General features: G+C 48.8%; 1 long non-coding RNA gene across 2 annotated transcripts; it reads right to left on the bottom strand.

Moving 5' to 3' along the window:
- Positions 1-3485: 3485 nt before the first annotated feature.
- LOC135181584 (uncharacterized) lies at positions 3486-5498 on the bottom strand. Of its 2 annotated transcripts, none has more exons than XR_010304942.1 (2): positions 5419-5498; positions 3486-4470 (listed from the first exon to the last, which is right to left on the bottom strand). It is a non-coding gene; the product is annotated as an uncharacterized LOC135181584 (long non-coding RNA). The 2 variants fall into 2 exon arrangements; XR_010304941.1 differs by having other exon boundaries at positions 3486-4440.
- Positions 5499-12879: the final 7381 nt, after the last annotated feature.

The following is a 12879-nucleotide window of genomic DNA, read 5'->3' as shown; positions in this document are numbered from 1 at the left end:
AGAGGTGTTTGTTTAATCATCACTGCTCACTCCTCTTTAATGAGTGCATTAATCAAGCAAAATCGGAAAGGATCATCTCAAGCAACGAAGCAACCCACAGAAAGCCTCCCCTAGCCTGGCAATAGCTGCTGCTGACAAACTCTGCCACGCTTTCCTTTGGCACAGCTTCAAACGCACTCTTACTGGAGGCTGTTCAGAGACCTTAAGGAGAAGCAGCAGCTCTCTCCAGAAAGAGGTGGAGGAGGAAACAGGCAAGCTGCCCTGTAGTCTCAGCTCACTCCTGATCCCAGTGATGGCCTGCCCCTCAGGATGACAGCCCTCACTCTTCCTGAGCATCCTCTGAAATGTCCTAGAATTGCATTTTAGGGAAGAGAGCTCCAAATTCATCCTTCCCAACCTAGCACCCAGCCCTGTCCAACCAACCAGACCATGGCACTAAGTGCCCCAGCCAGGCTTGGCTTCAACACCTCCAGGGATGGTGACTCCACCACTTCCCTGGGCAGCCCATTCCAATGCCAATCACTCTCTCTCTGCCAACAACTTCCTCCTAACATCCAGCCTAGACCTGCCCTGCCACAGCTTCACACTGTGTCCCTTTGCTCTGTTGCTGCTTGCCTGGCAGAAGAGCCCAACCCCACCTGGTTACAGCCTCCCTTCAGGTAGCTGCAGACAGCAATGAGCTCTGCCCTGAGCCTCCTCTTCTGCAGGCTGCACACCCCCAGCTCCCTCAGCCTCTCCTCACAGGGCTGTGCTCCAGGACCCTCCCCAGCTTTGTCGCCCTCCTGTGGACACCTTCCAGTACCTCAACTTCTCTCTTGAATTGAGGAGCTCAGAACTGGACACAGCACTCAAGGTGTGCCCTGAGCAGTGCTGAGCACAGGGGCAGAAGAACCTCCCTTGCCCTGCTGCCCACACTGCTCCTGAGCCAGCCCAGGATGCCATTGGCTCTGCTGCCCACCTGGGCACTGCTGCCTCCTCTTCAGCTCCTCTCTACCAGCACCCCCAGCTCCCTCTCTGCCTGGCTGCTCTCAGCCACTCTGTCCCCACCTGTAGCACAGCTTGGGGTTGTTTTGCCACAGTGTAGAACCCTGCCCTCAGCCCAGTCTCCTGAGAAAGGGAAAGAATTTCCTCAGCTGTTGGTAGGTAGGACACAACCTCACACAGCAGGGCAGAGAAAGCCGAGAGGGAAAAGAGAAGCCACCCCGAGCTTCTGCCAGGCACTTCACAGGACAAGGAGCGATGGTGAAATCCACGCCAAACGCTGCGGAAAGAAGAAAGCCTGGGAATTTGTTCTTCCTGACGGTACCAGGAGCTATCAATTCTCGCCCATGTGACCACTGGATGTCCCCACCGTTCCTCCAATGCGGCGCAGACGCTCCCCAGCAGCAGGCCTGAGGAAGAGTGTGCAAGGACAGGGGCAGAGATGCTTCCCACGGCGGCCAAACCCCCGCGCAGGCAGGCAGGCAGGCAGCGCTGGAGCAGCTGCTGGTGTGGCAGCAAGCAGGGAGCAGGGGAACAGCTCACACAGCTCACACATGCCAGCAGACAGGCAGACTTGGAGTGCAGCTCCCACGGCGGCTGCTCGGTGCCTGCTCCACGTTCAGTGATGCAACACCGAGCGAGGTTGGGTGACAGACCCTCGGAGGGGGCTGGGGAAGCAGAAGTGCTTCTGAGGAGACGTGCAGGAAGCCTGGGTTCAGTGTGACATGCAGCGGGGCAAATGAGGCAGGTGAGAGGAAAGGTGAGCAGCAGCAGAGATGCCAGCACAAGGCCACTAAGCAGCTGCTACTCGAAAGCATCCAGAAGAGCTGAACTAAGCAGAGAACATCTGTAACACCAGGGAGTGCTCCTCGAATCAAAGCTGGTGGGATGAAAGGTGGAGAGGGCAAAGGAAAACGAAAACAACCCTCCCAAATACATCAGGAGGACTGCTTCTACACATCCTTCTGGGGTCAGGTCACAGGAGGGATTTCAGTTCAGGTGAAGCTGCAGGAGGTTGAGGTGTCAGCATCAACTGGATTTTGTTTGTGTTGTCACTTGACAAAAAGCCAGACTGAAGCCTGCCATCGAGTCAGGCCAAGTGCCTTGCTTGCTGTGATAAAAAGGAAAGAGATCCCCCTGTTTTTTCATGGAAGGAATTCCTACTAAGAGATTCCCAAACAAATTTCCAGCCAGTCATGTGTCTAGTTGTGGATCTAGACAGCTCTGTCAGCTCATGGTTTGTTTGCTGCTTGTAATGAGATGACACAAAAAGCACAAGATCCCTTCTCTGCCCTCACCTGCTTTTATTGGCACAGCTCACTGATGCTAAATGTTGAACTACAAAGCTATAGGAAGGTCAGCAGCTGCTTATATGAACCATAGAATCATAGAATCAGTTAGGTTGGAAGAGACCTCCAAGATCACAGAATCATAGAAGGGTTTAGGTTGGAAGAGACCTCAAGGATCATCCAGTTCCAGCTCCCTGCCATAGGCAGGGACACCTCCCACTAGAACAGGTTGCTCAAAGCCTCATTCATCCTGGCCTTGAATACCTCCAGGGAGGTTGTAGAGCACAGAATCACCCACTGTGATATTCAATGAACCAGGTTGGAAGAGACCTCCAAGCTCAGCCAGCCTAACCTATCACCAAGCCCTGCCCAACCAGCCAGACCATGGCACTAAGTGCCCCAGCCAGGATTGGCTTCAGCACCTCCAGGCATGGCGACTCCACCACCTCCCTGGGCAGCCCATTCCAATGCCAATCACTCTATCTGACAACAACTTCCTCCTGACATCCAGCCTAGACCTGCCCTGGCACAGCTTGAGCCTGTGTCCCCTTGTTCTGTTGCTGCTTGCCTGGGATAAGAGCCCAACCCCATCTGGCTACAGCCTCCCTTTGGGTACTTGAAATAATAAAGAGTTTCCATTCTGTGAAGGTGATCTTTGAGCTTGCTCCTTCTCCTCCATCCTTTCTCCTCTTCCTGCAGCTTGTAGAAATCTGATCAGTGAAGGGTCTGGGCCATATGTGACTTCACCTTGAACTTCAAAAAGCAAGGCATAAAAAAGCCCTCTAAAAGGATGAGCACCAGCAGAGAGATACTGGAAACAAGGAAAGGATGAAAACAAGGAAAGGATGAAAACAAGTACAGGGTGAAAATAAGTATAGGGTGAAAACAAGTACAGGGTGAAAAGAAGTATAGGATGAAAACAAGTACAGGGTGAAAGCAAGTACAGGGTGAAAACAAGTAGAGAATAAAAAACAAGTATAAAAGGGTGAAAATAAGTACAGGGTGAAAACAAATATAGGATTAAAACAAGTATAGGATGAAAACAAGTACAGGGTGAAAGCAAGTATAGGATAAAACCAAGTACAGGGTGAAAACAAGTATAGGATTAAAACAAGTGTAGGATGAAAACAAGTACAAGGTGAAAACAATTATAGAGTGGAAACAAGTATAGGATGAAAACAAATATAGGGTGAAAATAAGTCCCCAAATCACACATTTCACTGGAACATGGTAATTAGTGTTTATTACCATTAGCACTCTGATTAGCTACAGAAGCCACGTGAGGATCAGAAACACAGAACTAAGGATAACTCCCTCAGCCTGGATGCATTTGCCAGAAGGGTCTTGTGTTTTGTTCTGTATTCCCCCCCTTCACCCCATCAGAAGGTCTGACACACTGTGGATGTGCTTTTGTTTGAGTTTCAGACTCAATTTTCACAACCCAGAGCTGGATAGAAGAGGATTTTTCGGGGGAGAGCCCTAGGGAAGGGAAGTGCTTGAATATATTTGAATAATAAATTAATTTGAGAAGTTCATTGCTTGCAATTAAATTAATTAGGGACTCTGAATTACTGGCCAGTGACTCCTCAAGCTTGTTCTACTCGAAGTGATATCTCTAAACAGACAAGGCAGGAAACCTAGACAGGTTTCCTTCCCCCCTCCAGGATCTTTCCAATTGACAAGGGGCCATAATATATCTGCTTTGTATGGAGAATAAAATGGATCAAGTGATTTGCAGAGAGTGCACAATCACAACAATAAAAGTTGCTCCCTGTTAGGCTGACTTCTCGGAGCCAGCACTCCCTGTGGCAGCAGGTTGTCTGACAGAGAGGATTCATTGTGTGTGCTTCAGTCTTCCAAAAAAGAAGAGAGTTACTATCCCGAGCCTCATCCAGAGATCTGAGACCACATAAAAATGTCAGGGATGCTTTATGACAGCTGCTTGAATTCTCAGCAGCTTCTTTATAGCTCCTGACTCCAAAGAAAGGTAAGTAACATATTTAATCCTCAGACCTGATTACTTTCCCAGGCTTGAGACTGTCTGCTCTCATCTTGCAGGCTTGTTGTAGAAAAACCAGTTCTCTGGCACCTCCTCCACCCTCAAGACGTTACACCTCCGCTTGCCTCCAAGCTCAAGTCAAGCAAGAGTGCTCTGCATCTTAATCAGGTGCTGCAATTAGAAGTTGGCCATAATTAAAGCCTATGCAAATACAGAGGGAAATAGAAGGAAAAAAAAAAGTCAAGAATCAGCCAAAATCTGTTGAGCTGTATATTAAGGGGGGGCATAATATCTCTGGGGACAGAGTGGCTGAGAGCAGCCAGGCAGAGAGGGACCTGGGGGTGCTGGTAGAGAGGAGCTGAACAGGAGGCAGCAGTGTGCCCAGGCAGATGAATGTGAGCTCCTATTCAGCTGCCTAGGCACACTGCTGGCTCACACTCAGCTCCTGTCTGTTACAACCCCCAGATCCCTTTCTGCCAGCAACTCTCCAGCCACACTGCCCCAAACCTGTAGCGTTGCTTGGGGTTGTTGTGACCCAAGTGCAGGACCTGGCATTTGGCTGTGTTGAAACTCATCCCCTTAACGCTGGCCCATGGATCTAAGCCTATCCAAGTCTCTCTACCCTCATTCAGACCAACACTGCCACCTAACTTGGTGTCACCTGCATTGTCTCCACAGAAAAGATTTTTGCCTGTGCAAGCTGGAAGGCAACCAAATGGAGAGAGATTAAAAGATGTCCACAGAAGAAACAAAGGAAGTTTGAGCCAAGTTTGGTCATCCCTTCATTCTATGGCATTTGCTCCTTATCAGCCACTAATTTAGCAAAGAACTTGGCCCAGAGATGCTACAATTATGCCTGCTGAAGGTCTGGCTAACCTTGTGCTCTGAAAGGCAGTGCAGGCTTGAAATCCCTGTGCTGCCTGGCCTCAGGTACCCACCACGCCTCGACAGAGCCCTTCAATGGTGACAAACTAGAGCGAGGCTACCCTGCAAACCCTGTCTTGCACTAAGGAGTCTCACAAAATCAGTCTGGATTTTTATAAACAGATTGCTTCCTAGGTTGTTATTATTAGTGTGAGCTGGACAGCTTGAATTGGAGAATAATTTATTCCCTGTGCATTTCTAATTACAGAAGAGAGGTTCACTCACTGCCACACTTGTCCGTCTTGTTCCTTCCTGTCTTTCAGGCATGGCTGATTGCAGCTAAATAGACAGACCAGCACAAACTGCAGAAGAAACACAACTCTGTCAAAAAAGGACTGAAGTGTTACCATTAATTATTCTGGACCATGTGCTCATTTGCAACAGATCTAACATGAGAAATATTCTCAGAGGTGTCAAACAGCCTCAGTTTCATAGGTGCATGGGGGGAGCGCTGACTCAATGTTTGAGTGACTGGTAGGATGTGACCTGCCAGAGACCCTCGAAGCTTGGGGATTTCATGTGCAATTTGTGCTTCAGCATTCAATAGATAATTTAAATTGGGCCACACTCTCTGAGCGTTTCTGAAGGGTCTACATGCCTGAGCCTGTGTGGGAACTGCACAAGTGCCTAAAAGGGAGGAGGGGAAAAGAAGGCATTTGTGAGCATCTGCGCAAGTGATCGTTTGGAACTCACTGAATATTAAAAGGGCTGGAAAGAGAGTGGAGAAACTGTTTTCTAAGGGGATGGTGAAAGGTAGGCATAACAATCACTGGGTGCATAGGAAGATAGCCTGAAAATGCCAACTGGGTGAAAGAGCAAACCCTGAGTCACTGTGACTTAGGTAACCGTCGCTACTTTAGATAGCTGAGCAGAGAGCAGTTCACTTTGGCATCAACCAGAAAAGCCAACTTTGTGAAGATGACAATCAACTGCCTGGCAGTTCAGCCAGCCTGATCCAGGGTAGGGTGTCCTTGCCCATGGCAGGGGGGTTGGAACTAGATGATCCTTGTGGTCCCTTCCAACCCTGACTGATTCTGTGATTCTATGTGTTGGCACTGGAACTGAGAAGTAGCTCTGGGTAGTAAGCTATTTCCTTCAACATTTCCTGCAAGAGTACCCTCCCCATGGCCAACTCTTTTAAAACCCAAGAAATAGGTGCTTTAGGTGTGCCCTCCCTGCATCCCATTTGTCCTTTTAACCTCTCTGCAATCTAACAGATGGGGGCCTTCATCCAGGCTCATGGATTCTCATAAGCACTGTGCTGGTTTGAGCCTAGCTGGCATATTTTAGTGAGAGGGATTAGATGCTAGGCTGTGAAAAGGAAACAGTGGTGCTGGCTGCTGCACTCAGAGGCTTGCTGAGATGGATAAGAACAAGAACATACATATTACAGAGTTGGCCTCTGGCTCTGGCTGCCTCCCTTCTCTCTCTCTAACCTACCATCTCTGTGACTAATCCTTCTGCTTCCTAACCCCCCTGGCCCATTCTCCATACTCACCTTGAATGTAAGGCAAAGTCTGGGGTAAGGTAGAGGGGTGGGAAGGAGGTGGAAGAGTTATTGGGAGCCCCTCCTGGAGACTCTGGTTTCTGGCAGGGCTGCTGTGTTTCTGTATTACCTTTAACTTGTCTATTTCTGTCCATAGCTGTGTAGATGGTAAATACCTGCTTGGATCTTGTGCTAAGCTGTGAATATAAAGCTTCATTTTCTTAAGTCTGGGTGAATTTCTTAAGTGTGGTGGGGCAGGTAACACCCAAACCATCACAAGCACAAATTTCTTACCCCTAGCAAGCAGCAGCAAGCAAAAGCTCTTCCATAATTAAGAGCTTCCATTTTCAAACAGGTAATAATTGCCCTCCTCCCCTACTGGTGCCAGGGGAGGTCTAGGCTGGATGTTCTGGGGAAGTTGTTGGCAGAGAGAGTGATTGGCATTGGAATGGGCTGCCCAGGGAGGTGGTGGAGTCCCCATCTCTGGAGGTGTTGAAGCCAAGCCTGGCTGGGGCACTTAGTGCCATGGTCTGGTTGGTTGGCCAGGGCTGGGTGCTAGGTTGGTCTGGCTGAGCTTGGAGGTCTCTTCCAACCTGCTTGATTCTGTGATTTGATTATTTCCCTTCACATCACAAACACTCCCTAGCTCTTTTCCCCAGGAGGTGAGAGACAGAACTTTCTGCTGCTGACACTTCCCCACGGCACTCTCAGCACTGAAGTTCAGTTCCCAAGCAGCCCAAGCGCTAAGAGCGTTCTCGCTAAGTGACAGCCCTTCGCCAGCGCTAGCAGAGCTTGCAGAGGAGGTTATCATCTGTCAGCAGGGTACTAAAAGCTCTCTGCTTCTTCACCCAAATGTTTTAAAGAGGAACAGTTTCCAGGCAATAGGAAGACTCTGTGAGCCAAGATCAAGAAATCCAGGATTGCCTGGAATGCTGGATACACCTTCAAGCAGCATCCTCTCGCCACCGTTGGTTTGCCATCCCACCTCTGTTCAGAATTTCTGGCTTTGCTGGGAATCGAAGATTGCCTCTTTCTGCCAGCTAAGTAGGCAGCATCTTCACATCCCATCCTTTGGCCATCTGAAACAAACACAGCTGAGGTAACTTGCTGTGCCTTTTTACTAAGTGCTACTGTGAGAGCCATCCTCAACCTCATCAGCAATCGTGCTTCTGAAGTCAGCCTGACATGACAATGAAAGCAGTCAGGATCTGGTTTCAAAAGATGCTTTTTTGCCAGGCTACAAAGCAGGTAGGACAAACATTGACTGCTTTGAGAGTTGGTGGGGGCTTTTTTTGTTGTTGTTTGTTGGATCTGCTCTCCCTTCCTAGTGGTTGGGGCTGGGTATTTTTGTGGTTTGATTGTTAAGCTTTTCAGGTTTCAAAACATTTCTTCTGATCTAAAAGGGAAAAGAGAGTTTGTGTGTGCATATCTAGAGTTGAGTAATAAAAGGAGCATCCAGGAAAGCATGCTCACCTGCACTCAGTCTCCAGCCAGCCAGCACATGCTCTTGGGTACGAAAGACTCAGCTTCAAAACCTCTGTTCTAACCTAAGCTGCCCCAGATGTGATAGAGCAAGCACTTGAACAGGAGTTTACCAAGAAAGAAAGTCGAACCCTCAAATGAAAAGTTCCTGCCTGCAATATTTTAGAGGCTCACTTCTTCCTCAGAAGTGGATTAGATAATTGGGATGGGACCGGCTCCCATACAGAGTGTAGCTATACCTGCTCCACAAAGAACTCCCAGAAATGAAACAAACAAATTCCCACCACCACAAGAACCAAACAGGAAACCAACCAACCCAGGAAAACAGACAGAGGGAAAAAACCCAACCCACACAAACAAAAGAGGACAGTGGGGCAAGATGCTGGACACACAGTACCTCAAAAATGTTGGACTGGAGCACCTGTCCCTCAACAAAATGCATGCTCTGTACCCACAGCCTGTCAGCCTTTAAATGCCTGATCCAGCACTCTGTAGAGTGCAAGTAGCTTCAAAATACTGGGGGGGAAAAAAGAGGCATTGTCAGAGTAGTTCCTTTCAGTTTTACTACCACTAAGTATTAGAGCTGATTAACTGTCACTGTCCCTAGGGTGTTGAAGCAAAGCCTGCCTGGGGCACTTAGTGCCATGGTCTGGTTGACTGGCCAGGCCTGGGTGCTAGGTTGGACTGGCTGAGCTTGGAGGTCTCTTCCAACCTGGTTGATTCTATGATTCTAAGACCATGGCACTAAGTGCCTCAGCCAGGCTTGGCTTCAACACCTCCACAGACAATGACTCCACCACCTCCCTGGGCAGCCCATTCCAATGCCAATCACTCTCTCTGACAACAACTTCCTCAGAACATCCAGCCTAGACCTCCCCTGGCACAGCTTCACACTGTGTCCCCTTCTTCTCTTGCTGCTTGCCTGGCAGCAGAGCCCAACCCCACCTGGCTACAGCCTCCCTTCAGGTAGCTGCAGACAGCAATGAGATCTGCCCTGAGCCTCCTCTTCTGCAGGCTGCACACCCCCAGCTCCCTCAGCCTCTCCTCACAGGGCTGTGCTCCAAGCCACTGACCAGCTTCATAGGTATGTGACACACTTGATTCAAAATTCAGTCCTGTTCAGCTCCTGTGGGAGCTCTGAGTTGAAAAGGTGAGGGAGGAGAACACAGAATCACAGACTGATGGAGTCACTGTCCCTGGAGGTGTTCAAGACAAGCCTGGATGCGGCACTTAGTGGTTGGTTGGACAGGGCTGGGAGCTAGGTTGGACTGGATGCGCATGGAGGTCTCTTTCATCCTGGTCAAATTGATTCTCTTCTATTCTCTTCTCTTCTATTCTATGATTCCATCTATTCTATCACTGGCAGCAACCCAAGAGATTGTTGAACATTCAGAACTTTTAAGATGCAGTAGTAGCTCCTGCTGAAGGGAAGGAGAAGAATCCCAGCACAGACCGGGACAGCTCGGTTTAATGCTATACAATAACCTCCTAAGGATTTTATTCAGCCACTCAGGACTCTACACCAAAAAAAAGTGACTTTTGAATGTTGTTCTTCCTTGCCTAGGGAAGCTGACAAGCAGAGCAAAGAACTTGCACAAGGACACTCAAAGCCTATGTAACATCTGATCTGCGTCCTACCTTTTGACTACTGCTGCTGAGTCTTAACAGCTCCCTCTTTCCCCTGCAAAGCTGCAGGCTTCAGCAAACAAAGCATTCCTTATAGCTAATTGCTATTACATGGAAACTCAACTGCTCTTATTTACAAAACTACAGATTTATGTCGAGCAAAACCAATTATGCTTAATGTTTAAACTATTGCAGGTGCTCAATGACATTGTTGCTAGGCAGTAGAAGTGAAATTGCTCTTTTAATGCATCTTGTTCCAACTGGGAGCATGTGTTTTATCATCAGTGCAAACTTAACAGATGGAGATCTTAATCCTCTCTAGCGAGCTTTCTTCACCCTCCCTCACTCAAAATGGTGTCCCATGCATTTAGACTTAACTAAGGTGCTCAGTGAACTGTCTGGGGCAGAACTTTTATTTTTAGCAGGAGTGTTCATGAGCACAGTATAAGACAGACTTAACCCTCAGGAAAAAAACCCAAACCAAACAAAGAACCAAACCCCAAACTGTACCTGCAGTAACCGGCAGGCTACTCAAGGGTAGCAATGACCTCTGCTGAGCAACTGCTCAAACAGTTACAATCAGATGTGATGGTTTGGGTGTTACCTGCACCCCCCACACTTAAGAAATTCACCCAGACTAGACTCAGTCAATCTGGAAACTGAAGAATGAAGCTTTCTATTCACAGCCTAGCACAAGAGACAAGCAGAGAGTTACAATATCTACAGCTATAGGCAGCAATACACAAGTTAAAGGTAATAGAGAAACACAGCAGCTCTACCAGAAACCAGAGTCCCCAGGGGGGACTCCCAACCACCCTTCCACCTTCTCCCCACCCCTCTACTTTACCCCAGACTTTGCCTTACATTCAAGGTGAGTTTGCAGAATTGGCCAGAGGGGTTAGGAAGCAGAAGGATTAGTCACACAGACAGCAAGTTAGAGAGAGAAGATCATGCAGCCCCAGAGTGAGACTCTGTTATCTATGTTTGTGTTCTTGTTCTTATCCATCTCAGCAAGCCTCTGAGTGCAGCAGCCAGCACCACTGTTTCCTTTTCACAGCCTAGCATCTAATCCCTCTCACCAAAATATCCCAGCTAGGCTCAAACCAGCACATCAGAGCAAGCAGAGAGCACAAAAGCAGCTTCTTTCCAAGTCAAGACAGAGTCTAGAGTCCTTTGTACTAATTTCACTGTGTGCTGGCATAAGATTTAGAAGATTTAGGCACTACACAAGCTACAGACCTGATGTTTCTGGTTACTCCTAACCTCAGAATTTCACAGAATCACAGAATTTCTTAGGTTGGAAAAGACCCTCAAGGTCCTTGAGTCCAATCATCAGTTTCACACTGACAAGTCCTTGACTAAACCAAAGCCCTCAGCACAACATCTAATCACTATGAATGGCTATGGTTGGAAAGGACCATCAGGATCATCCAGTCCAACCTTCATCCCAGCATCCTTCATCACCAGACCACAGCCTCAAGCACCACATCCGCTCTCATTTTAAACACCTCCAGGGATGGTGACTCCACCACCTCCCTGGGCAGCCTGTGCCAGTGCCTGACCACCCACTCAGGAAAGAACTTCCTCCCAACAGACAACCTAACCCTCCCCTGATGCAGCTTGAGGCCATTTCCTTTTGTGCTCTCATTAGTAACTGGGGAGAAGAGACCAGCTCCAGCCTCACTACAACCTCCTTTTAGGTAGCTGTAGAGGGCAATAAGGTCCCCTCTCAGCCTCCTCTTCTCCAGACTAAACAAGCCCAGCTCCCTCAGCTGCTCCTCACAGGCCATGTTTGTCAGAGCTCTCCCCAGCCTCGTTGCCCTTCTCTGCCCCTGCTTCAGCACCTCAGTGTCCCTCCTGTACTGTGCTGGCCAAAACTGGACACAGTACTCGAGCTGTCTTCACTTCAGAGAGCAACTTTTTCCCCCAGTGAGTTCCAGAACTGCAGCCCTCCACGGTGGGGATTGAGATCAGTGCATTTTAGCTCTACTTTTGCAGAAAGAAAACTCCAGCAGGTGACCTCGAACAGGCCATGGCACCTGAGTGCTTTGCCATTTCCTGTTGACAAACTGCCACAGCTCGACAAAATGCTGAACAAAAGAAGGTTGTGCTAACTCCTTCCAGCTGCTCACTGCATCCTTTCACACACACACAGTTCTATTCCACCCTCCCACCCCCTTCTCATTTCTCTTGCTGTATTAAGGCAGGTATGAAAAGCAGCTTCTTTCCAAGCCCAAACCTAGAGAGCCTCTTTGTACTCATTTTGCTGTGTGCTGGTACAGATGCAGACAGCACTCTGAAAGTACAAAGGACTGCACCAGCTCTGTGTGCAGACCCAGATGCTGCAGTTCAAGAAGCACCTCTGTCTGTTGGGTACAGTTGCTAAATTGTTCTGTCATAACAGCCAGTGTGATTGATAGATCTTTGCACGGAGCTCTCTCCGCAACACCAGCTGCAGTGAGCCAAGATTCAGCCAGCAGGAGCCCCTTTCTCTTGTCACCCATGCAGCAGGCCACCTTCTTAACTGAATCTGACAGAAAAAAAAGCCTTCTTCTAGTCCACGTGGAAAAGGCAGAGCGTTCCCAGCAGACACTGGCTGAGCCTCTCCCATATCTTCAAGCACAGCTCTTTACGGAGGCTGCCCAACTGCTTCCTCCTCCATGGCTGGAAGCCTTTCCTGTATGGCTGCATGGCAGAGAAGCCCTGTCCAGCAATTTATCTAATCCTCTTGTTCCTGCACCTTCAGCTAATGATTAAACTGCAATAGCTGCACTCAGTTCTCTGCAGTCATCTGTCCTCACATTGGGATTTCCAAGAGGAGAAGGGGGGAGAGGAAGGGAAATCAAAGATGTCTTACAAAGTTTGAGGTCATTCATCTCCTGTACTCAACACTGCTTAGGCCACACCTGGGGTGCTGTGTCCAGCTCTGGGCTCCTCAATTCAAGAGAGATGTTGAGGTGCTGGAAGGTGTCCAGAGAAGGGCGACAAAGCTGCTGAGGGGCCTGGAGCACAGCCCTGGGAGGAGAGGCTGAGGGAGCTGGGGGTGTGAAGCCTGCAGAAGAGGAGGCTCAGGGCAGAGCTCATTGCTGTCT

The sequence above is a fragment of the Pogoniulus pusillus genome, chromosome 15 (assembly GCF_015220805.1).
Source record: "Pogoniulus pusillus isolate bPogPus1 chromosome 15, bPogPus1.pri, whole genome shotgun sequence".
Classification (NCBI taxonomy): domain Eukaryota; kingdom Metazoa; phylum Chordata; class Aves; order Piciformes; family Lybiidae; genus Pogoniulus; species Pogoniulus pusillus.
Note: the sequence above shows the minus strand (reverse complement) of the source record. Positions and strands in the feature narration are given on the sequence as shown.